We start from the raw sequence: 23,257 nt of genomic DNA, 5'->3' as shown, positions 1-23,257 counted from the left end.
ATACTCCTTTTCATCACAAAACTACTAAAATGTGATGTGCACAAGACCTAGTTTGCTGATAGCTATTATTGCTCAAAACAGGACTGTAACATAGTATAATCTGAAGAAGGGCCGGGAAGAAGGCTCCAGTGCAGATCTGAAAAACATAGCTTCCATGAGCCTAAAGAAGGGACCATTACTAATCTGAAAAGGGCGATTCTTTTACTCAATAATCCATCAAGTCTACTGTAGTGAGCCTGACGATGGGTTAAGTATTGATCCAAAGTTCGTAGATCTTTTCTTAAAGTGTAACTAACTTTCAAAAAATGGTTGACGCCTCAGAAGTTTCGATCTACAGAGGAAAACAATTGAACAGAAACAATTGAATCTACTTGTAGTGAGTCCAAAAAACTGTCCAGAGCTGGTCAGAAACAAGTAGCTCTTTTGCTCAGTGCCCTATCGATTTTATTTCCGCGAGCCTGAAGAAGGGTCCCGTGCTGATCTGAATCGTGTAGCTCTTATAAATGATTTAGTCTACTCCTCAGAGCCTAAAGAAGTGTTCTGTACAGATCCGAAACACACACTTCTTTCACTGACTCTGGCCGCTGTCTTTCTATTTGTAATGCCATTAGACTTTAGTGTGGAAGCTTTTAAAGGGGTTTTTAAAGGGCGGGTCCAAGGCATCTTGTGCACCCTTGCTCCTTCTACAGCCCCCCCTCTCATTTTTGATTGACAGGACTCAGATCCTGCATAATTATTTCCCCTGGCATTTACAGTGCGACTAAACCTTTTTGTTGAATGAACTGTGGGCAAGTAGTTTTTAGGTTTAGAATAGACTTGGCCTTTAATATTTTCTTTAATATTGAAACAGTATTTGTTGTTTCTTTTTTGCTTTTAAAAGCATTTCCGAAAGCTTTGTCATGCATTCAGCATCTAACAAAAAGCTACCCTGTGTAGGCAGGGAGACGGTTCCTATCCTGAACCGAGGGAACATAGACCAGATAATGGCGGCTGCCTGTGTTATTGTTGTTTGATGTTCTTTTGTTCTTCTAATGCTCGGCTCTGCATATTGCCAGTCTGTAGATACATTTGTGGCTAATTATAAAGTAATAATGGAACTGTGGAGCTTCTGTGTTAGCAAAAAATTAGTTCAAAGAAGACATTGAAAAAAATAAAAATAAAGGAATTGTAAAAAGAACTTAGACTACAGTAATGACTTCTAATTGTCCCAATGTCCTAGCACAATGGCTGACTTACTAAATTTACAGATAAGAGCTTAATTCAGTAGTGGAATGAGGTTTTCTGTGTCTGCGGGTGATAAAGGTAAAGCGAGTTAAAGCTACGTCCACATCTGTGTTTGGTAAATCCAAACTACTGGAACTATCGTATCTGGCATAGCTGGATCCCCATTTACTATAATGGGATCCGTCAGGTTGCTGGCATGTCTGCCAACTTTCTGCAGGCATACATTGGTTATCAATATCAGATCAGCGGGGGTCCGACTGCCAACACCCCTGCGATTAGCTGTTTGAAGAGGACAGGTCATCAATATCAGAATCTCAGAAAATCTATTGAAAAGGCCATGTACACCTTTGGAGATTTAAAAAAAAAAATTATTGTATTGTACTCCTTTTGATGTTTCTTTATTAAAAATATGGAGCCCTTTTTTCTGTACAGAGCTGAGATGCTCTAGCAGCAACCTCTGGATTTTCTCTCTTTTCCATCATTTGGGGAGCAGGCAGACTCCTTACCTCTGCTCTCTGACCTTATAAACATTCTTTATAGCCCAGTTCTTATCTTACCGATAAGAATGTGGCTTAGGGTACTTTCACATTAGCGGTAGGGGAGTCCGGCAGGCTGTTCCGACGGGTGAACAGCCTGTCGGATGCGTCCCGCCGCTAATTCATGTGTGCCCCCAGACGGCAGCACGGAGTTTCGGCGGCAGCACGGCAGCTCAAGATGAGAGGCAGCCGGACTAAAAGTACTACATGTTGTACTTTTAGTCCGGCTGCCTCTAGCCGTGCTGCCGCCGGAACTCCGCCCCGTCCCATTATAGTCAATGGGAACGGAGCGGCAGTCCGTTGGCACACGTGAACTAGCAGCGGGACAGATCCGACAGGCTGTTCACCCGCTGGAACAGCCTGCCGGACTCCCCTGCCACTAGTGTGAAACTAGCCTTAAATAAGTGTTTATGACCTCTTAGTAGTTTAGAGATATGGTTTATTAGATGGCCGACACAAAGTGAAAGTACTGGTCACACAGCTTGAAAAACAGTTAACCCTTTGTGACAGAACAGCTCAATATTTTTGAAATTATGATTTTTAGCCAAAAATTTGTAGAATGCAATCACAAGCAAAAATTGCCTTCGAGGGTGTACATAGCCTTTAAATCAACAATATTTGCAATGTTGTTTCATTTCTCATTTTACATAGAGTGGAATAAAAAATTGTTGTCAGTTTGTAGAGTACAAGGGCATATGTACCACAGCTGCTGAGAGAACCCAGGGCCCAGATTTGACTGACCTGATTTCCCTTGCTATTGGGGGACTACATTTTTGACAGTGAGGAATTGGCCCTATGATCATGGGAAAGTTGTAGAGGGGGCCCATCTCTTTTATGTACACGATTGATACAAAGACCCATTGCCAAATCTCTGACATGTTGCTGCTAAACCAATAAAATAGATAGTGCATGGTGCCGCCTCTATTCTCTGACATTCACGTTGGTACCGTCGTATCTCTTCAGTACGTTCCGACTATTGTTTTTACAGTAGGATTCAAGGCTGCCAACCGTAGAACATTAACATCGACCTTCACACTTATTCTGAAGGGTAAACAACTGCGTGACAAAGACAATACAATGTTCTCACACAGAAAAGCCATTAAAAGGTGTCAGGCGCAGGAGTCAGGGTGCTTTCACTAATTCCATTCAAGGCGACGGTACATGAATATAGAGGAGTTGGTGAAATTCATAAACTTACATGATAAACATTTCCGAACTAAAGTTATTCTGCCAAGTTTCAGGGAAAGCAGAGACAAGACCTATATGGCTGCTATAACAGCTTTTATAAGGTTGTCTCTCCGGCGGCAAATGTACCTTCTTAAAGGACCAGTAAACCTAGAAATAAATGATAAAATTAAGAAAGATGAATAAATAATAAACTTGCTAACTCTGTTTTGCTGTCTGTAGGATTATCTGCAATTATAGGAACCATTCAGTCTAGTAAATATCACAAGGTATTATGAAGTTTCTTGTTACCTCATCCGTTTTCTTGCTTAGCTGGAGGAGTTTTCGATTGGTTAGCCTTCCTTTAAATCTTCAGAGTTTCTGTGCTTCTTTACTAGGTACAGAGAAAGCTCTGTGCATTTGTTTTCAGATTCTTGTATCATAGTCTAGTCCAGGGATCAGCAACTTTCAGCATTCCAGCTGCTGTGAAACTACAACTCCCAGCATGCACACTTACTCGGCTGTTCTTGCAACTCCCATACAAAAGAAAAGAGGATTCTGGGAGTTGTAGTTCCAGAAAAGCTGAAGTGCCGGAGGCTGCAGATCCCTGGTCTAGTCTACTGGTATTGTATCAGTGTATCCCGGGACCTGTGGTTCTATTGTCTTTCATTGCTGCTAGCATATTAAATGTGTTTTTGTGGCTTCTGTTTTCTGTTTGGTTTTGATTTTTCTTGCTGGGTTATTTTTCAGAGCAGGGTCGGTTCTGCACACCGTCATTCACCTAAATGCTATTACCATCTTCCATCTGCTCCACTGCCGGACTTCCATGTCTTTCAACTGCAGCCATCATCAATCAGTTCCTGTCGTATATTGGTGAGTTATTTCTATGTAGTTGTCCCTGCCAGCATTGATATGTGTTTCATATACTTTTCATGTCAATGTGCAGTAAGTCCTGGGGGGATCTGAGCAGCAGTTACACAGCCTTAGCAATCTGGAAAGGAAACTGCTACAGGTAAATTACCGTTCTGCAGTCTTTTGGACAACCAAATTCATTTCCCCAGGGTTATTTCCTCCTGATCGATTCTATTTTCGGTTGATAAACAGCTGAGGGATGGGGCTTAATCTCCTATTCCAGATGGTTATATTACCCAGGTTTCCATGCTCCTACTGCTCTGCCTGTGTAATAGTGTTTACTGTACTAAAAAGCAGGCTCTGGATGAACAGAATTATAGGCTCTGCTCAGATTGTGATTGATAAAGAAGATCATGGTCACAGGAAGAATGAATACATATTGTACCTGGTAACAGTAGTCCAGGTCAATGCGAGCCAGGAATGACTAGGAAATCCTAGTCCTGATAACAGACACAATGCATCATCATCATAATTCCATGTTCTTTAAGAATAAAGTGGACTATTGCAGAATTTTTAATTAGTGGCCATCAATATAGGAGTATATGATCATAAGAATAAATTACCTCAGTGTTCGCAGGAGTGCTGATCGTGGGGTCCTGTGATCAGACCTGCACAAATGATCAGTGGTGACGTATCCCATACATTTAATTGACTGCCGTTCGTAAAGGCAGTGCTGTCAATTAAAAAAACAATGTTAACACAATTTTAAGGGCTTTTGGAAATTAAATATGGAAAACAATTGAATCACTGTGTACATACATTACATTACTTATCCTGTACTGATCCTGAGTTACATCCTGTATTATACTCCAGAGCTGCACTCACTATTCTGCTGGTGGAGTCACTGTGTACATACATTACATTACTTATCCTGTACTGATCCTGAGTTACATCCTGTATTATACTCCAGAGCTGCACTCACTATTCTGCTGGTGCAGTCACTGTGTACATACATTACATTACTTATCCTGTACTGATCCTGAGTTACATCCTGTATTATACTCCAGAGCTGCACTCACTATTCTGCTGGTGGAATCACTGTGTACATACATTACTTATCCTGTACTGATCCTGAGTTACATCCTGTATTATACTCCAGAGCTGCACTCACTATTCTGCTGGTGGAGTCACTGTGTACATACATTACATTACTTATCCTGTACTGATCCTGAGTTACATCCTGTATTATACTCCAGAGCTGCACTCACTATTCTGCTGGTGGAGTCACTGTGTACATACATTACATTACTTATCCTGTACTGATCCTGAGTTACATCCTGTATTATACTTCAGAGCTGCACTCACTATTCTGCTGGTGGAGTCACTGTGTACATACATTACATTACTTATCCTGTACTGATCCTGAGTTACATCCTGTATTATACTTCAGAGCTGCACTCACTATTCTGCTGGTGGAGTCACTGTGTACATACATTACTTATCCTGTACTGATCCTGAGTTACATCCTGTATTATACTCCAGAGCTGCACTCACTATTCTGCTGTGTGCAGTCACTGTGTACATACATTACTTATCCTGTACTGATCCTGAGTTACATCCTGTATTATACTCCAGAGCTGCACTCACTATTCTGCTGGTGGAGTCACTGTGTACATACATTACTTATCCTGTACTGATCCTGAGTTACATCCTGTATTATACCCCAGAGCCGCACTCACTATTCTGCTGGTGCAGTCACTGTGTATATACATTACATTACTCATCCTGTACTAATCCTGAGTTACATCCTGTATTATACTCCAGAGCTGCACTCACTATTCTGCTGGTGAAGTTGCTGTGTACATACATTATCATGGATTGATCCTAAGTTACATTGTACAGTAAAGAATAAAGTTGAGAATCTTACCAATGATTAGTAGTAAACAGACTGCATGCTCCTGTTCTTCTGCAGGTGTCCTATAAGGGGATTGTCTAGATTTTGGAAAAATGGCTGCTTTCATCTAGAAACAGTGCAACAACAGTCAGCTCTACTGACGTGAATTGGACTAAGCTGTAGTACCACATACAACCTGTGCCTGGGGGTGGCACTGTTTTTGGAAAAAAGCAGCCATGTTTCTCTGATGCCGGACAGCCCCGTTGAATATTTTCTAAATTAAATGTCATGTAGATGGGGTGTTTCGGAATGTCTGGAGTGGTGCCAAAAAAATAAATGTACTGAAGTGTACCAAGGTATTACTATGGATTACAGATGATTATGTCGGCTAGTGAGAGTATTAATTATATACCTTGTATGTGCATAAGGCTGGAAGAACTTGAATGGTTAAAATATCCTTTGTAAAATCCCACACGAGCTGTGCAGGAGTCATAATATCCCTCTGCAAATACTACAGCAGAGATCAAAGAGTTAATAGGAGACTCTATAAACACAGTAGTAAGCGGATTTCCTGCTGCCGCTCTCTTCTGTCCCGGCCGAGCACCAATGTCCCTGTGCCACCTGTCATATGGCATTTGTTTGTTATATGAAATAAAAAGCTAATGTTTCTTCTCCAAAGTTTATTATCCTGCTACAAAGCAAGTAACACAGAACATACTGTCCAAGGAGGTGACACCGCGATCTGAGAGCCGTGATCTCATCTTCTTCATATCATGTAGCATTAACTGCAAGTGCTATGTAATGGAAAACTCCCTGAATCAGTAAAAATCTGCAGTATTATAGTAGTTACATTCTTGTACATAGGAGCAGTATTATAGTAGTTATATTCTTGTACATAGGAGCAGTATTAGAGTAGTTATATTCTTGTACACAGGAGCAGTATTATAGTAGTTATATTCTTGTACATAGGAGGTAGTATTATAATAGTTATATTCTTGTACATAGGAGCAGTATTATAGTAGTTATATTCTTGTACATAGGAGCAGTATTATAATAGTTATATTCTTGTACATAGGAGCAGTATTATATTAGTTATATTCTTGTACATAGGAGCAGTATTATAGTAGTTATATTATTGTACATAGGAGCAGTATTATAGTAGTTATATTCTTGTACATAGGAGGCAGTATTATAGTAGTTATATTCTTGTACATAGGAGGCAGTATTATAGTAGTTATATTCTTGTACATAGGAGGCAGTATTATAGTAGTTATATTCTTGTACATAGGAGGCAGTATTATAGTAGTTATATTCTTGTACATAGGAGGCAGTATTATAGTAGTTATATTCTTGTACATAGGAGCAGTATTATAGTAGTTATATTCTTGTACATAGGAGCAGTATTATAATAGTTATATTCTTGTACATAGGAGCAGTATTATAGTAGTTATATTCTTGTACATAGGAGGAAGTATTATAGTAGTTATATTCTTGTACATAGGAGCAGTATTATAGTAGTTATATTCTTGTACATAGGAGGCAGTATTATAGTAGTTATATTCTTGTACATAGGAGTAGTATTATAGTAGTTAGATTCTTGTACATAGAAGGCAGTATTATAGTAGTTATATTCTTGTACATAGGAGCAGTATTATAGTAGTTATATTCTTGTACATAGGATGCAGTATTATAGTCGTTATATTCTTGTACATAGGAGGCAGTATTATAGTAGTTATATTCTTGTACATAGGAGCAGTATTATAGTAGTTATATTCATGTACATAGGAGCAGTATTATAGTAATTATATTCTTGTACATAGGAGCAGTATTATAGTAGTTATATTCTTGTACATAGGAGCAGTATTATAGTAGTTATATTCTTGTACACAGGAGAAGTATTATAGTAGTTATATTCTTGTACATAGGAGCAGTATTATAGTAGTTATATTCTTGTACATAGGAGCGGTATTATAGTAGATACATTCTTGTACATAGGAGCGGTATTATAGTAGTTATATTCTTGTACATAGGATGCAGTATTATAGTAGTTATATTCTTGTACATAGGAGGCAGTATTATAGTAGTTATATTCTTGTACATAGGAGCAGTATTATAGTAGTTATATTCATGTACATAGGAGCAGTATTATAGTAATTATATTCTTGTACATAGGAGCAGTATTATAGTAGTTATATTCATGTACATAGGAGCAGTATTATAGTAATTATATTCTTGTACATAGGAGCAGTAGTATAGTAGTTATATTCTTGTACATAGGAGCAGTATTATAGTAGTTATATTCTTGTACATAGGAGGCAGTATTATAGTAGATATATTCTTGTACATAGGAGCAGTATTATAGTAGTTATATTCTTGTACATAGGAGCAGTATTATAGTAGTTATATTCTTAACCAAATTCCTTTTTATTAAGAGTGCATGTGGTCAAGTAATGGCAGACTTAAGCAAATAGCCATATGCAAATGGCACTGAGTAAACACGAACAAATACTCTTGCAGACCATTACAAAATAACTAAGATCGTAAATACAAATATGGTAAGACATTCAATGAAAAGAGAAGAAGACATACATGGGTGGGAAAAAGGGGAGGGTAGGGAGGGGGGAAGGGGGTGGGAGATTCTTCCACATTACCAAAAGTTACGATAGTTTCCCCAAGGGCGCCACAATTTGAGAAATTTGGGGCGTGTGTGGGATTCCCAGTGGGCCAATTCCTCAAATCTGAACAACTGGTCTGTTTTCTCGGTCCACATCAATATTGAAGGAGGGGAGTCATTCTTCCAAAGAAGGGGTATCAACAATCGGGCGGCGCATGGTCGGGAGACTAGTCTTAGATGGTGTAAGGGAGTCATTGGGACACTAAAAGAGAACCAGTTTTGCGTCTAGGCGGACGCGAGAGGAGCATATCCGATTAATCGTGGACTCTAGATGGGTCCAGAAAGGGTGGATTTTACTACAGAATCACGATAGATGCGACAAGGAGCCAACTTCTGTCCCACACTTCCAGCACTGCTCTGGAATCTCTGGATTGAGGCCTCATGCACACGACCGTTTTTTTTTTAAGGTCCGCAAAAACGGGGTCCGTAGGTCCGTGATCCGTGACCGTTTTTTCGTCCGTGGGTCTTCCTTGATTTTTGGAGGATCCACGGACATGAAAAAAAATTCGTTTTGGTGTCCGTCTGGCCGTGGGGAGCCAAACGGATCCGTCCTGAATTACAATGCAAGTCAATAGGGACGGATCCGTTTGACATTGACACAATATGGTGCATTTGCAAACGGATCCGTCCTGAATTACAATGCAAGTCAATGGGGACGGATCCGTTTGACATTGACACAATATGGTGCATTTCCAAACGGATCCGTCCCCCATTGACTTTCAATGTAAAGTCAGGAGTCCCTTTTATACCATCTGATCGGAGTTTTCTCCAATCCGATGGTATATTTTAACTTGAAGCGTCCCCATCACCATGGGAACGCCTCTATGTTAGAATATACCATCGGATTTGAGTTAGATCGTGAAACTCAGATCCGACAGTATATTCTAACACAGAGGCGTTCCCATGGTGATGGGGACGCTTCAGGTTAGAATATACTAAAAGAACTGTGTACATGACTGCCCCCTGCTGCCTGGCAGGTGCTGCCAGGCAGCAGGGGGCAGACCCCCCCCCGTATTTAACTCATTGGTGGCCAGTGCGGCCCCCCTCCCTCCCCTGTATTTAACTCATTGGTGGCCAGTGCGGCCCCCCCTCCCTCCCCTGTAGTTAACACATTGGTGGCCAGTGCGGCCGGCCCCCCTCCCTCCCCTGGCTGCGACTTACCAGTTTGGTGGTCTCATCAAATGGCCGCAGAAGTCTGCATGCGTCGCTCATGAGCAGCCACTGGCGCGGTGAAAAGATACCAAGCTCCCCAGAACCTGTCCTGCTACAGAGCTCGTACAGGTAGTCGTTAACGGCACGTTGCTGCTGGAGCAGCCTATCAAGCATATACAAGGTGGAGTTCCCGTGCGTCGGGCTGTCACAAATCAGACGTCTGACGGGCAGGTGTTGTGGCCGCTGAATGTCAGCAAGGCGAGCCATGGCTGTGTAAGATCTTCTAAAATGGCCAGAAATTTTTCTGGCCTGCCGGATATTTGGCAAGGAATCGCTCCTTGACTAAGTTCAGGACGTGTGCCATGCATGGCACGTGTGTCATTTTGCCCTGTTTCAAGGCGCTCAGCAGATTGGCACTGTTGTCGCACACCACTTTACCAACTGTCAAATTGAGCGGGGTTAGCCACTGATCGGCCTGTGACCGCAGAGCTGAAAGCAGTGCAGGACCGGTGTGGCTCTTGGCTTCCAGGCACAACAGCCACAGCACAGCATGGCAACGTCTCACCTGGGACGTCAAATTGTTTCTGGGGACCATGGGGGGCGCAGCGGAAGAGGCGGTAGCAGCGGAAAAGGAGGAGTCAGCTGAGGAGGAGATGGAGTAGGAGGAGGAGAAGAAGAGGCAGGCCTGCATGCAATCCATGGCGGTAACACCAAATCCACATGGGTACAACGGGTTACATGCTTGCCGTCACAAGGTTATGTACCTTCCCTGCCCGTGTTTGCTAGACCACGATGTATCTTGGCACCGACACTGTGTGCCAGAGATATACAATGGGATGCGAAAGTTTGGGCAACCTTGTTAATCGTCATGATTTTCCTGTATAAATCGTTGGTTGTTACGGTAAAAAATGTCAGTTAAATATATCATATAGGAGACACACACAGTGATATTTGAGAAGTGAAATGAAGTTTATTGGATTTACAGAAAGCGTGCTATAATTGTTTAAACAGTAGACTGCCCGTGCCCCTGAAGACGCCATGTATATGGCGAAACATGTCGGGGGGCAGTGTATAAGTTTTTAGGCTACAATAGACCTCTGACAGTTCGATATAGATTCCACATAGCATCATCGAGTGGTAACTGGAGCAAGCGCGCCGCTACCAGGCCACTACTACAATAGCACAGCTAATAGAACAAACGGTACATCAGAGGCCATATTAGATAGTTTTAATATTAGGTTAGGTAGTTCATATTATTTTAAGCAGTTAGTAATAAAAGCTATATTTTAATGTCAATGATTAATTACACATGTCAAGAGTAGGCAATTAGTAGTATTGCACTATATGAAAATAGAATCATTAATGCCTCTACATGTGTATGGTATATCTTTGGAACAAAGGTGCATAAATTTGGGCACCACAAAAAAGAAATGAAATCAATATTTAGTAGATCCTCCTTTTGCAGAAATTACAGCCTCTAAACGCTTCCTGTAGGTTCCAATGAGAGTCTGGATTCTGGTTGAAGGTATTTTGGACCATTCCTCTTTACAAAACATCTTTAGTTCATTCAGGTGATGGCTTCCGAGCATGGACAGCTTTCTTTAAGTCACACCACAGATTTTCAATTACACTGCTCAAAAAATAAAGGGAACACTTAAACAACACAATGTAACTCCAAGTCAATCACACTTCTGTGAAATCAAACTGTCTACTTAGGAAGCAACACTGAGTGACTATCAATTTCACATACTGTTGTGCAAATGGGATAGACAACAGGTGGAAATTATAGGCAATTAGCAAGACACCCACAATAAAGAAGTGGTTCTGCAGGTGGTGACCACAGACCACTTCTCAGTTCCTATGCTTCCTGGCTGATGTTTTGGTCACTTTTGAATGCTGGCGGTTCTTTCACTCTAGTGGTGGCATGAGACAGAGTCTACAACCCACACAAGTGGCTCAGGTAGTGCAGCTTATCCAGGATGGCACATCAATGCGAACTGTGGCAAGAAGGTTTGCTGTGTCTGTCAGCGTAGTGTCCAGAGCATGGAGGCGCTACTAGGAGACAGGCCAGTACATCAGGAGACATGGAGGAGGCCGTAGGAGGGCAACAACCCAGCAGCAGGACCGCTACCTCCGCCTTTGTGCAAGGAGGAACAGGATGAGCACTGCCAGAGCCCTGCAAAATGACCTCCAGCAGGCCACAAATGTGCATGTGTCTGCTCAAACGGTCAGAAACAGACTCCATGAGGGGGATATGAGGGCCCAACGTCCACAGGTGGGGGTTGTGCTTACAGCCCAACACCGTGCAGGACGTTTGGCATTTGCCAGAGAACACCAAGATTGGCAAATTCGCCACTGGCGCCCTGTGCTCTTCACAGCTGAAAGCAGGTTCACACTGAGCACATGTGACAGACGTGACAGAGTCTGGAGACACCGTGGAGAACGTTCTGCTGCCTGCAACATCCTCCAGCATGACCGGTTTGGCATTGGGTCAGTAATGGTGTGGGGTGGCATTTCTTTGGAGGGCCGCACAGCCCTCTATGTGCTCGCCAGAGGTAGCCTGACTTCCATTAGGTACCGAGATGAGATCCTCAGACCCCTTGTGAGACCATATGCTGGTGCGGTTGGCCCTGGGTTCCTCCTAATGCAAGACAATGCTAGACCTCATGTGGCTGGAGTGTGTCAGCAGTTCCTGCAAGACGAAGGCATTGATGCTATGGACTGGCCCGCCCGTTCCCCAGACCTGAATCCAATTGAGCACATCTGGGACATCATGTCTCGCTCTATCCACCAACGTCACGTTGCACCACAGACTGTCCAGGAGTTGGCAGATGCTTTAGTCTGGGTCTGGGAGGAGATCCCTCAGGAGACCGTCCGCCACCTCATCAGGAGCATGCACAGGCGTTGTAGGGAGGTCATACAGGCACGTGGAGGCCACACACACCACTGAGCCTCATTTTGACTTGTTTTAAGGACATTACATCAAAGTTGGATCAGCCTGTAGTGTATTTTTCCACTTTTATTTTGAGTGTGACTCCAAATCCAGACCTCCATGGGTTGAAAAATTAGATTTCCATTTTAGAATTTTTGTGTGATTTTGTTGTCAGCACATTCAACTATGTAAAGAACAAAGTATTTCAGAAGAATATTTAATTAACTCAGATCTAGGATGTGTTATTTTTGTGTTACCTTTATTTTTTTGAGCAGTGTATATTCAGGTCTGGGGACTGAGATGGCCATTCCAGAACGTTGTACTTGTTCCTCTGCATAAATGCCTTAGTGGATTTTGAGCAGTGTTTAGGGTCGTTGTCTTGTTGAAAGATCCAGCCCCGGCGCAGCTTCAGCTTTGTCACTGATTCCTGGACATTGGTCTCCAAAATCTGCTGATACTGAGTGGAATCCATGCGTCCCTCAACTTTGACAAGATTCCCAGTCCCTGCACTGGCCACACAGCCCCACAGCATGATGGAACCACCACCATATTTTACTGTAGGTAGCAGGTGTTTTCCTTGGAATGCTGTGTTCTTTTTCCTCCATGCATAACGCCCCTTGTTATGGCCAAATAACTCAATTTTTGTTTCATCACTCCACAGCACCTTATTCCAAATGTGCTTTAGCCCACCTCAAGCGGCACTTTTTGTGCTGTGGGCGGAGAACAGGCTTCCTCTGCATCACTCTCGCATACAGCATCTCCTTGTGTAAAGTGCGCCGAATGGTTGAACGATGCACAGTGACTCCATCTGCAGCAAGATGATGTTGTAGGTTTTTGGTGCTGGTCTGTGGGTTGACTCTGACTGTTCTCACCATTCGTCGCTTCTGTCTATCCAAGATTTTTCTTGGTCTGCCACTTCGAGCCTTAACTTGAACTGAGCCTGTGGTCTTCCATTTCCTCAATATGTTCCTAACTGTGGAAACAGACAGCTGAAATCTCTGAGACAGCTTTCTGTATCCTTCCCCTAAACCATGATGGTGAACAATCTTTGTCTTCAGGTCATTTGAGAGTTGTTTTGAGACCCCCATGTTGCTACTCTTCAGAGAAAATTAAAAGAGGAGGGATACTTACAATTGACCCCCTTAAATACTCTTTCTCATAATTGGATTCACCTGTGTATGTAGGTCAGGGGTCACTGAGCTTACCAAGCCAATTTGAGTTCCAAGAATTAGTTCTAAAGGTTTTGGAATCAATAAAATGACAACAGTGCCCAAATTTATGCACCTGCCTAATTTTGTTTAAACAATTATAGCACACTTTCTGTAAATCCAATAAACTTAATTTCACTTCTCAAATATCACTGTGTGTGTCTCCTATATGATATATTTAACTGACATTTTTTATCGTAACAACCAACGATTTATACAGGAAAATCATGACGATTAACAAGGTTGCCCAAACTTTCGCATCCCACTGTATTAACTTGCCGCTGAACGTGGCCATATAGCTCTGGGATGCCCTTCTGGGAGAAATATTTCCTTCCGGGGACTTTCCATTGTGGTGTGCCAATGGCCACAAATTTTCTAAAGGCCTCCGAGTCCACCAGTTCATATGGCAGTAGTTGGCGGGCTAGCAGTTTCGACAAGCCAGCCGTTGGACATAAGGATTATCCGGTGTCATCAACTTTTTACGCTCGAACATTTGGGCCATGGAAGCCTGCCTTCTGCCAGATGAACACGATTACGGCATGGTGGAATGTGGAGTGGAGGACAAATGGGAGGAGAGAGGAGAAGGAGAAGGAGAAGAGGCAGGATGTGGAGCGCCTGGAGTGTGGCTTTGTGGGTTCTGATGCCGTTGCTCCCATTGGGCTCAGTGATGGGAGGCCAGGTGCCTTCTTAAGGCGGTTGTCCCTAGGTGAGTGTTGGGCTTACCGCGACTTATGCGTTGACAGCACAGGCTGACAACACTATTGTCAGCAGCTGACACGTTTAAAAAAGCCCACACTGCGGAGCCAAGTGCCGGCATCCTGGGAGCACAAGATGTGACCGTGCATGGTGGATGGCTCGCTCCAGATACATTTGCAGTCTACTTTTTGCCTACAGTGCACTGCGAGTTCTGTTTGCTTCTCCGCCTTCTCCTCCCTATCTGCTGCTCTGCCTCTCTCTCTGAACTCCCCTCCCTGTCCATCGACACGTCATCATCGTCACCTTCACCACCACTGACATTAGAGATCTTGGAGTAGGCAGCAACAGTGGGGACCACCCTCCTTGGCCTGATCTGGGTACTGTCGTCAGACCACTGGGTGGCGCCCGTTGCTACCTCCTCTTCCTCATCCGATGTCAAGAATGGCTGCGCATCGGTAAGGTCTGGGAATGGATGGGAAAATAATTCCTCTTACTCGAGTGGAGGGGTGGTGGTGGTGTCTTTAGGGGTTCACACAGCAGAGAGTGAGGAGTGTGCAGATACAGAGGATAAGGAGGGTGCAGAAGCGGAAGGCTGAGTGAGCCACTCAACCAACTCTGGTGCGTCCTTTGACGTAATCGCATGCACCTTCTGCAACTTCCCACTTAGGCTCCGGGCTGGTGCTCCTGCCCGACCTCTACCACCCCTGCGGAATGGCCTGCCTCTTCCTCTGCCTGTCATTTTCAAAATGACCCTGTGCCAAAGTCCCTAGAGAAGAGCAGTATTTGTGGAAGCAGGTGTATCGCAGGCCTCAATCAATATTTGGTGGAAGCAGGTATATCAATCCCCTTAATCTGTATTTTGTGGAAGCAGGTATATCAAACCCCTTAATCAGTATTTTGTGGAAGCAGGTATATCGCAGGCCTTAATCAATATTTAGTGGAAGCAGGTATATCGCACCCCTTAATCAGTATTTTGGGGAAGCAGGTGTATCTCAGGCCTCAATCAATATTTGGTGGAAAAAGGTATATCAATCCCCTTAATCAGTATTTTGTGGAAGCAGGTATATCGCAGGCCTCAATCAATATTTGGTGGAAGCAGGTATATCAATCCCCTTAATCAGTATTTTGTGGAAGCAGGTATATCGCACCCCTCAATCAGTATTTTGTACAAGTAGGTATATAGAACCCCTTAATCAATATTTGGTGGTAGCAGATATATCACACCCCTCAATCTGTATTTTGTAGAAGCAGGTATATCAACCCCCTTAATCAGTATTTTGTGGAAACAGGTATATAGAACCCCTGTCCCGGCTGTGGATGGGGGAAATCCTCAGCCGTGCGGTGATGGAAGATGTCCAGTCGCTACTCGCCAGGAACACAGAATCAGGGAGAAGGTCACCTCCTGTTGCGTCCCTAACGCTGGCCCTGTCTCCTACCTGCATGGGCCGACCTTGATGGTAGGAGGACCCATGCGCAGGAACCTCGGATCCCTGACTTACCCTCCGACCGGTCCCTGGGCTAAGGAGCAGGGTAAGACAACCCACTCCTCCTAGGCACGGAGGAGCAGGAGTCTCACTGGCCAAGCAGCATGAAGAAGGGGGTACACAAACAGGACTATGGATAAGACAGGTGAACCAAACAGTTCCACACAAACCTGTCTCAGCCTTGCTGACTGGAACCCGTGCTAAGGAAAGGCTGTCCACACAGACAAAGGTAAACAGCACACACATGAAGACACACAGGGACCAGGACATCCATAGCTGCACAAAAACCAAAGACACAAGACATCAACAACACATCACGGTATTAGAACTTATGACCGGAAGGGTGGCCCTTACAAGAAGATGGAAATCACAGGAGGCTGCAACAGCAAAGCATGACTGGAGCAACCTACTGAGCCATGCCAAAGTGAGAGGCTTTATAGGCCTAAGAGGCCACACCCAACGGTCAGACACACCCAGTGACATCACACACACTGGGAAGGGAGTTAACCCTTCCAGCACCACAGGAAAGGGAAAACACCAACTTAAAGGGAAAGTGTCCAACACAACAAACACACTGTGGTTGTTGCCGCAGGCAACGACATGGGTGGCAACCGTGTCCTGGGAGTCAGCCCGAAGGCCGGGACACTGCCACCACATGTACACACTACAACCAAACGTTGCCACGGGCAACCACAGTGCAGGAAAGGTGTCCGTGCACACCACACAATACACAGAGTGCACACAGACTAACAACAGTGCATACATACACGCACACAAACTCCAAAGGGACCGCACACATATCTGTTGTCCGCGGCAACCGCACTTGAGGCAAACAACATCAAGCCTCAAGCTACGGTTGAAACAACATCCCAAACCGCAGGCAACTGTATGCGGCTCCCAAGGAGTCACGGCCAAAACTGTGGCCGTGACAACCCCTTAATCAATATTTGGTGGAAGCAGGTATATCGCAACCCTCAATCTGTATTTCGTGGAAGCAGGTATATAGAACCCCATAATCAATATTTGGTGGAAGCTGGTATATCGCACCCCTCAATCTGTATTTTGTGAAAGCAGGTATATCAAACCCCTTAATCAATATTATGCGGAAGCAGGTATATCGCACCCCTCAATCAGTATTTTGTGGAAGCAGGTATATCGCAGGCTTCAATTAGTATTTGGTGGAAGCAGGTATATCCAACCCCTTAATCAGTATTTGGTGGAAGCAGGTGTATCGCAGGCCTCAATCAATATTTGGTGGAAGCAAGTATATCGCACCCCTCAATCAGTATTTTGTGGAAGCAGGTATAACGCACCCCTCAATCAGTATTTTGTGGAAGCAGGTATATAGAACCCCTTAATCAATATTTTGCAGAAGCAGGTATATCGCAGGCCTGAAAAAATATATGGTAGAAGCAGGTATATCAATCCCCTTAATCAGTATTTTGGGGAAGCAGGTGTATCGAAGGCCTCAATCAATATTTGGTGGAAGAAGGTATATCAATCCCCTTAATCAGTATTTTGTGGAAGCAGGTGTATCGCACCCCTCAATCAGTATTTTGTGGAAGTAGGTATATAGAACCCCTTAGTCAATATTTGGTGGTAGCAGATATATCACACCCCTCAATCTGTATTTTGTGGAAGCGGGTATATCAAACCCCTTATTCAGTATTTTGTGGAAGCAGGTATATCACACCGCTCAATCAGTATTTTGTGGAAACAGGTATATAGAAACCCATAATCAATATTTTGTGGAAGCAGGTATATCGCACCCCTCATTCTGTATTTTATCGAAGCAGGTATATCGCACCCCTCAATTTTCTGGTGGAAGCAGGTATATAAAACTCCTTAATCAGTATTTTGTGGAAGCAGGTATATCGCAGGCCTCAATCAATATTTGGTGGAAGCAGGTATATCACACCCCTCAATCAGTATTTTGTGGAAGCAGGTATATTGCACCCCTCAATCATTTTTTTTTTGGGGCAATGGGTATATCATAACCTGCGGTATCACAGCAGAACCGCACACAACTGCTGCACAATACAAATGCACTATAATATACTTTCTATGTTAGAAATTATATTATAAGTATATCACACCCCTCAGTATATCACATTTATCGATAGCACACCTATACCAGCCCTTAAAAGGACTTTTGTGGCCATATTAGCTAGCGTTTGGTTTCCCTAACAGTCTGTCCCTGCTCCACAAAGCAACCTCTCCCTACACTGGCAAAACACAGAATGTAAAATGGCTGCCAGATCGGGTTTTGTGATAGGTTGGGGGTGTGTCCATGTACTGAAACGTCTCAATTGGCTGTCCTGTCCCACCTGATGGATGTGTCATGGGTCAAAGTTCGGCGCAATGCAAAAGAATATGGTACATGCGAACATCGCAATATGTTCGCATGTTCGGCAAATCGCGAACGCATAAAGTTCGCCGTGAAACGACCGCTGGGGAAACTGCAAAGCCATCTCTAAGGAGCAGTGTTATAGTAGTAATATTCTTGTACATAGGAGGCAGCATTATAGTAGTTATATTCTTGTACATAGGAGCAGTATTATAGTAGTTATATTCTTGTACATGGGAGGCAGTATTATAGTAGTTGTATTCTTGTACATAGGAGCAGTAATATAGTAGTTATATTCTTGTACATGGGAGGCAGTATTATAGTAGTTGTATTCTTGTACATAGGAGCAGTATTATAGTAGTTATATTCATGTACATAGGAGGCAGTATTATAGTAGTTATATTCTTGTACATAGGAGACAGTATTATAGTAGTTATATTCTTGTACATAGGAGGCAGTATTATAGTAGTTATACTCTTGTACATAGGAGCAGTATTATCGTAGTTATATTATTGTACATAGGAGACAGTATTATAAAAGTTATAGTCTTGTACATAGGAGCAGTATTATAGTAGTTCTATTCTTGTACATAGAAGGCAGTATTATAGTAGTTATATTCTAGCACATAGGAGGAAGTATTATAGTGATTATATTCTTGTACATACAGTAGGAGGCAGTATTATAGTAGTTATATTCTTGTACATAGGAGCAGTATTATAATAGTTATATTCTTGTACGTAGGAGCAGTATTATAGTAGTTATATTCTTGTACGTAGGAGCAATATAATAGTAGTTATAATCTTGTACAAAGGAGAAGAATTATAGTAGTTATATATATAGGGGCAGTATTATAGTTGTTATATTCTTGTACATAGGAGGCAGTATTTTAGTAGTTATATTCTTGTACATAGGAGCAGTATTATAGTAGTTATATTCTTGTACATAGGAGGTAGTATTATAGTAGTTATATTCTTGTACATAGGAGGCAGTATTATAGTAGTTATATTCTTGTACATAGGAGTAGTATTATAGTAGTTATATTCTTGTACATAGTAGCAGTATTATAGTAGTTATATTCTTGTACATAGTAGCAGTATTATAGTAGTTATATTCTTGTACATAGTAGCAGTATTATAGTAGTTATATTCTTGTACATGGGAGCAGTATTATAGTAGTTATATTCTTGTACATAGGAGCAGTATTATAGTAGTTATATTCTTGTACATAGGAGCATTATTATAGTAGTTATATTCTTGTGCATATGAGCAGTATTATAGTAGCTATATTCTTGTACATAGGAGCAGTATTATAGTTGTTATATTCTTGTACATAGGAGGCAGTATTATAGTAGTTATATTCTTGTACATAGTAGCAGTATTATAGTAGTTATATTCTTGTACATAGTAGCAGTATTATAGTAGTTATATTCTTGTACATAGTAGCAGTATTATAGTAGTTATATTCCTGTACATAGGAGCAGTATTATAGTAGTTATATTCTTGTACATAGGAGGCAGTATTATAGTAGTTATATTCTTGTACATAGTAGCAGTATTATAGTAGTTATATTCTTGTACATAGGAGCAGTATTATAGTAGTTATATTCTTATACATAGGAGCAGTATTATAGTAGTTATATTCTTGTACATAGGAGGCAGTATTATAGTAGTTATATTCTTGTGCATAGGAGCAGTATTATAGTAGCTATATTCTTGTACATAGGAGCAGTATTATAGTTGTTATATTCTTGTACATAGGAGCAGTATTATAGTAGTTATATTCTTGTACATAGGAGGCAGTATTATAGTAGTTATATTCTTGTACATAGGAGCAGTATTATAGTAGTTATATTCTTGTACATAGGAGCAGTATTATAGTAGTTATATTCTTGTACATAGTAGCAGTATTATAGTAGTTATATTCCTGTACATAGGAGCATTATTATAGTAGTTATATTCTTGTACATAGTAGCAGTATTATAGTAGTTATATTCTTGTACATAGTAGCAGTATTATAGTAGTTATATTCTTGTACATAGTAGCAGTATTATAGTAGTTATATTCCTGTACATAGGAGCAGTATTATAGTAGTTATATTCTTGTACATAGTAGCAGTATTATAGTAGTTATATTCTTGTACATAGGAGCAGTATTATAGTAGTTATATTCTTATACATAGTAGCAGTATTATAGTAGTTATATTCTTGTACATAGGAGCAGTATTATAGTAGTTATATTCCTGTACATAGGAGCAGTATTATAGTAGTTATATTCTTGTACATAGTAGCAGTATTATAGTAGTTATATTCTTGTACATATGAGCAGTATTATAGTAGTTATATTCTTGTACATAGGAGGCAGTATTATAGTAGTTATATTCTTATACATAGGAGGCAGTATTATAGTAGTTATATTCTTGTGCATAGGAGCAGTATTATAGTAGCTATATTCTTGTACATAGGAGCAGTATTATAGTTGTTATATTCTTGTACATAGGAGCAGTATTATAGTAGTTATATTCCTGTACATATGAGCAGTATTATAGTAGTTATATTCTTGTACATAGGAGCAGTATTATAGTTGTTATATTCTTGTACATAGGAGCAGTATTATAGTTGTTATATTCTTGTACATAGGAGGCAGTATTATACTAATTAAGCTTACGTTAACATGTGGCATTGCTTTCTCAGAATGATATTTAGTAACAATCTTTAGTCTAGTATATAGAATCATACAGAATTGATTAGTTTTTTCAGTCTCACGGGTCCGAATGCTGGAATTTTAGTTAATTTAACAAGGTCTAAAAGCTAAATGATCCTGGGTGGACCATTGTCTTACTGCTATATTATAATAATAATAAGGTATTGTAATAATCATATTTTCCCTTATAGTATAGTCTTTTCCATTAGTCCTAGCCAGTGTTAGATACTTCTAGGCTATAATTCAATGGGTGTTAGTACAAAGTTTGGTGTTTGTATAATGTGCAGTCGGGAGATTTGGAACAGGGATTATGAACTCACTCGGTTTCAAAGGACTTGTAGATCTGACTGGTAACCGGAGGCGATTCTGTGCAGCTTCAAAAGGAAAAACAATTCATGGTGATAGATTATAAGGACTTTCCTTCTAGAGAAAGAGGGGAAAAAACTTGAGAACTAGAGATCAGTAGATGTCTCATCATTGTGTCTACATGAACAGGTTAAACATGGCCTCATGTGAACCCGGCTCAGTGGTAATGATTGTTCTAGATGATTTTTCCTCATTATCCATTTGCAAATTACAAGCACAAATATTCAGGCTTCAGGATAGGAGCAGCGTTCTTCTCTAAATGAGGCCTCCTGCATATGATGGTACTAGAGAAGTATAATATGTAAGTATTTAACAGAGGTACTAAAGTGTTCAAATGCTATGGACACCTTTGGAATAATTTTTTTAATAGATTTTTATGTATTTGGGGGTAAAAAGGTTTGTGATAAATTTGTCAGACTGTCTGACGGCTCGTTCTCCACTCCCTCTCTTTCCTCTCCTGAGTGATCTTCTAGGATGATTATTGACCATGACCAACTTTATGGAGAAAAAATACTTTAAGGTAATGGGAAGGAGCAATGATGTGGCGATGCAAGGCAATTATGAGGCCGGTGTTCCGTTTGATTTCCCTACCTCATAAGATTTCCCTACCCTCGTCACTTCCGGCCGCACCGGACATGGAGTGAGAAGGTGTGCCGCGCCGCGCAGGCGCACAACGGCAAGGTAGGCAAATTTTACCGCATAGTTAGCTGGACACCGGCCGACACTGCGCATGCCCTGGAAGACTTACCAGTGGTTAGGGTAGGGAAAAAGCACTGGCCCATATTTTTTCTCTTTGCCAAACCGCTAGTGAGGCTCCCAGCGCATGCGCAGTGTCAGCCGATGTCCAGCTGAGAACATCCATCCGATCACCGCGCCTGCGCACTGGCCCGGCACACCTCCTCACGTCATGGCCGGAAGTGACGAGAGTAGGGAAATCTAACGGAACACCAATTTTGGGGTAACAAGTCCACCTTACCTTACTAGAGCAGTTTGGGCAGATGGCACACAGGCAGTTGCAAAGTAGGCCCAGTCTTTACAGGTTGCATACACTGTGGTTCCATACTCTGTTTTCCCAAGGCTGCGTGCAGCGACCGGGCCGCAGGGGCAATATGTGAGTGTTGGAGGGACGATAGAGGTAGTAGTTGTTTACTCACTGTTCTGTAGAGCTCCCTGGGCCGGCGTGCAGTGAAAGGAAGGACAGCACCAGTTCCTTCGGGGCACACTCTGTTGTCCAGGGACTCCCGCCAGATGGTGGTTGAGGTGCCCTTGGTGGAACGGTTTTAGGTGCCGTGGAAGCAGGGTCCCTGGTGTTCGTGACGCCAGCACCGTTAGGTGCAAAGGAAGGTGGTAGAAAGGATGAGGTGTCAATGGTTGTAATGAAAGCGACGGAATGGGGCGCAGCCATAATGTAGTGCGAATTGACTTGGGGGGAAGACCGTAGGACAGTAAGGGGTTAATGTTGTGGGGTAGGGGTGGGCCTAAGGAAGGAAGGGGAGGACGTGCAGTTTGGCGGGCAGTATATGTAGGCTGGAGGAGGGGCGTCAGTCAGTGGCTGGCATAGTGAAGCGCGTTTGCAGGGCCAAGATGTCGTCGCTGGAAGAGCTAATGGAGGCGGTTAGGGCGGCTGTACAGGTACATGGTGCGGCCCGTTTACAAGCGACCATGCAGTCGGTCCTGAACCCCCCGTCTGCGACCGGTGAGGCGGTGCGTTCCGGACGGGCTAGGCGCTCTGTTCCCCCTGAGCGCCTGAGCCCTGAGACGACTCCGAGACTGCGTCGGCGAATGCGGAGCCCCATTAGCAACCCTCCGCTGCAGCCTGCGATGCCGGTGGCTGATTCGGCTCGCAGACGCAGCGGGAGGACGGCGAGGAGAGATGGCAGGCCAACGGGAGAGGGACGGTCTGGTGCGGGTCCCGTCTCCCGGCCGACGAGAGGAAGAAGGCAGGCGCGTGCGGCTGTCTCCCCGCGAGAGGCGGTGCGGGAGAGACGAGCCGGGTCTGAATTACCTGCAGGCGGCGGTGTTGCTGCGGC

The sequence above is a fragment of the Bufo bufo genome, chromosome 5 (assembly GCF_905171765.1).
Source record: "Bufo bufo chromosome 5, aBufBuf1.1, whole genome shotgun sequence".
In the NCBI taxonomy this organism is placed as follows: domain Eukaryota; kingdom Metazoa; phylum Chordata; class Amphibia; order Anura; family Bufonidae; genus Bufo; species Bufo bufo.
Note: the sequence above shows the minus strand (reverse complement) of the source record.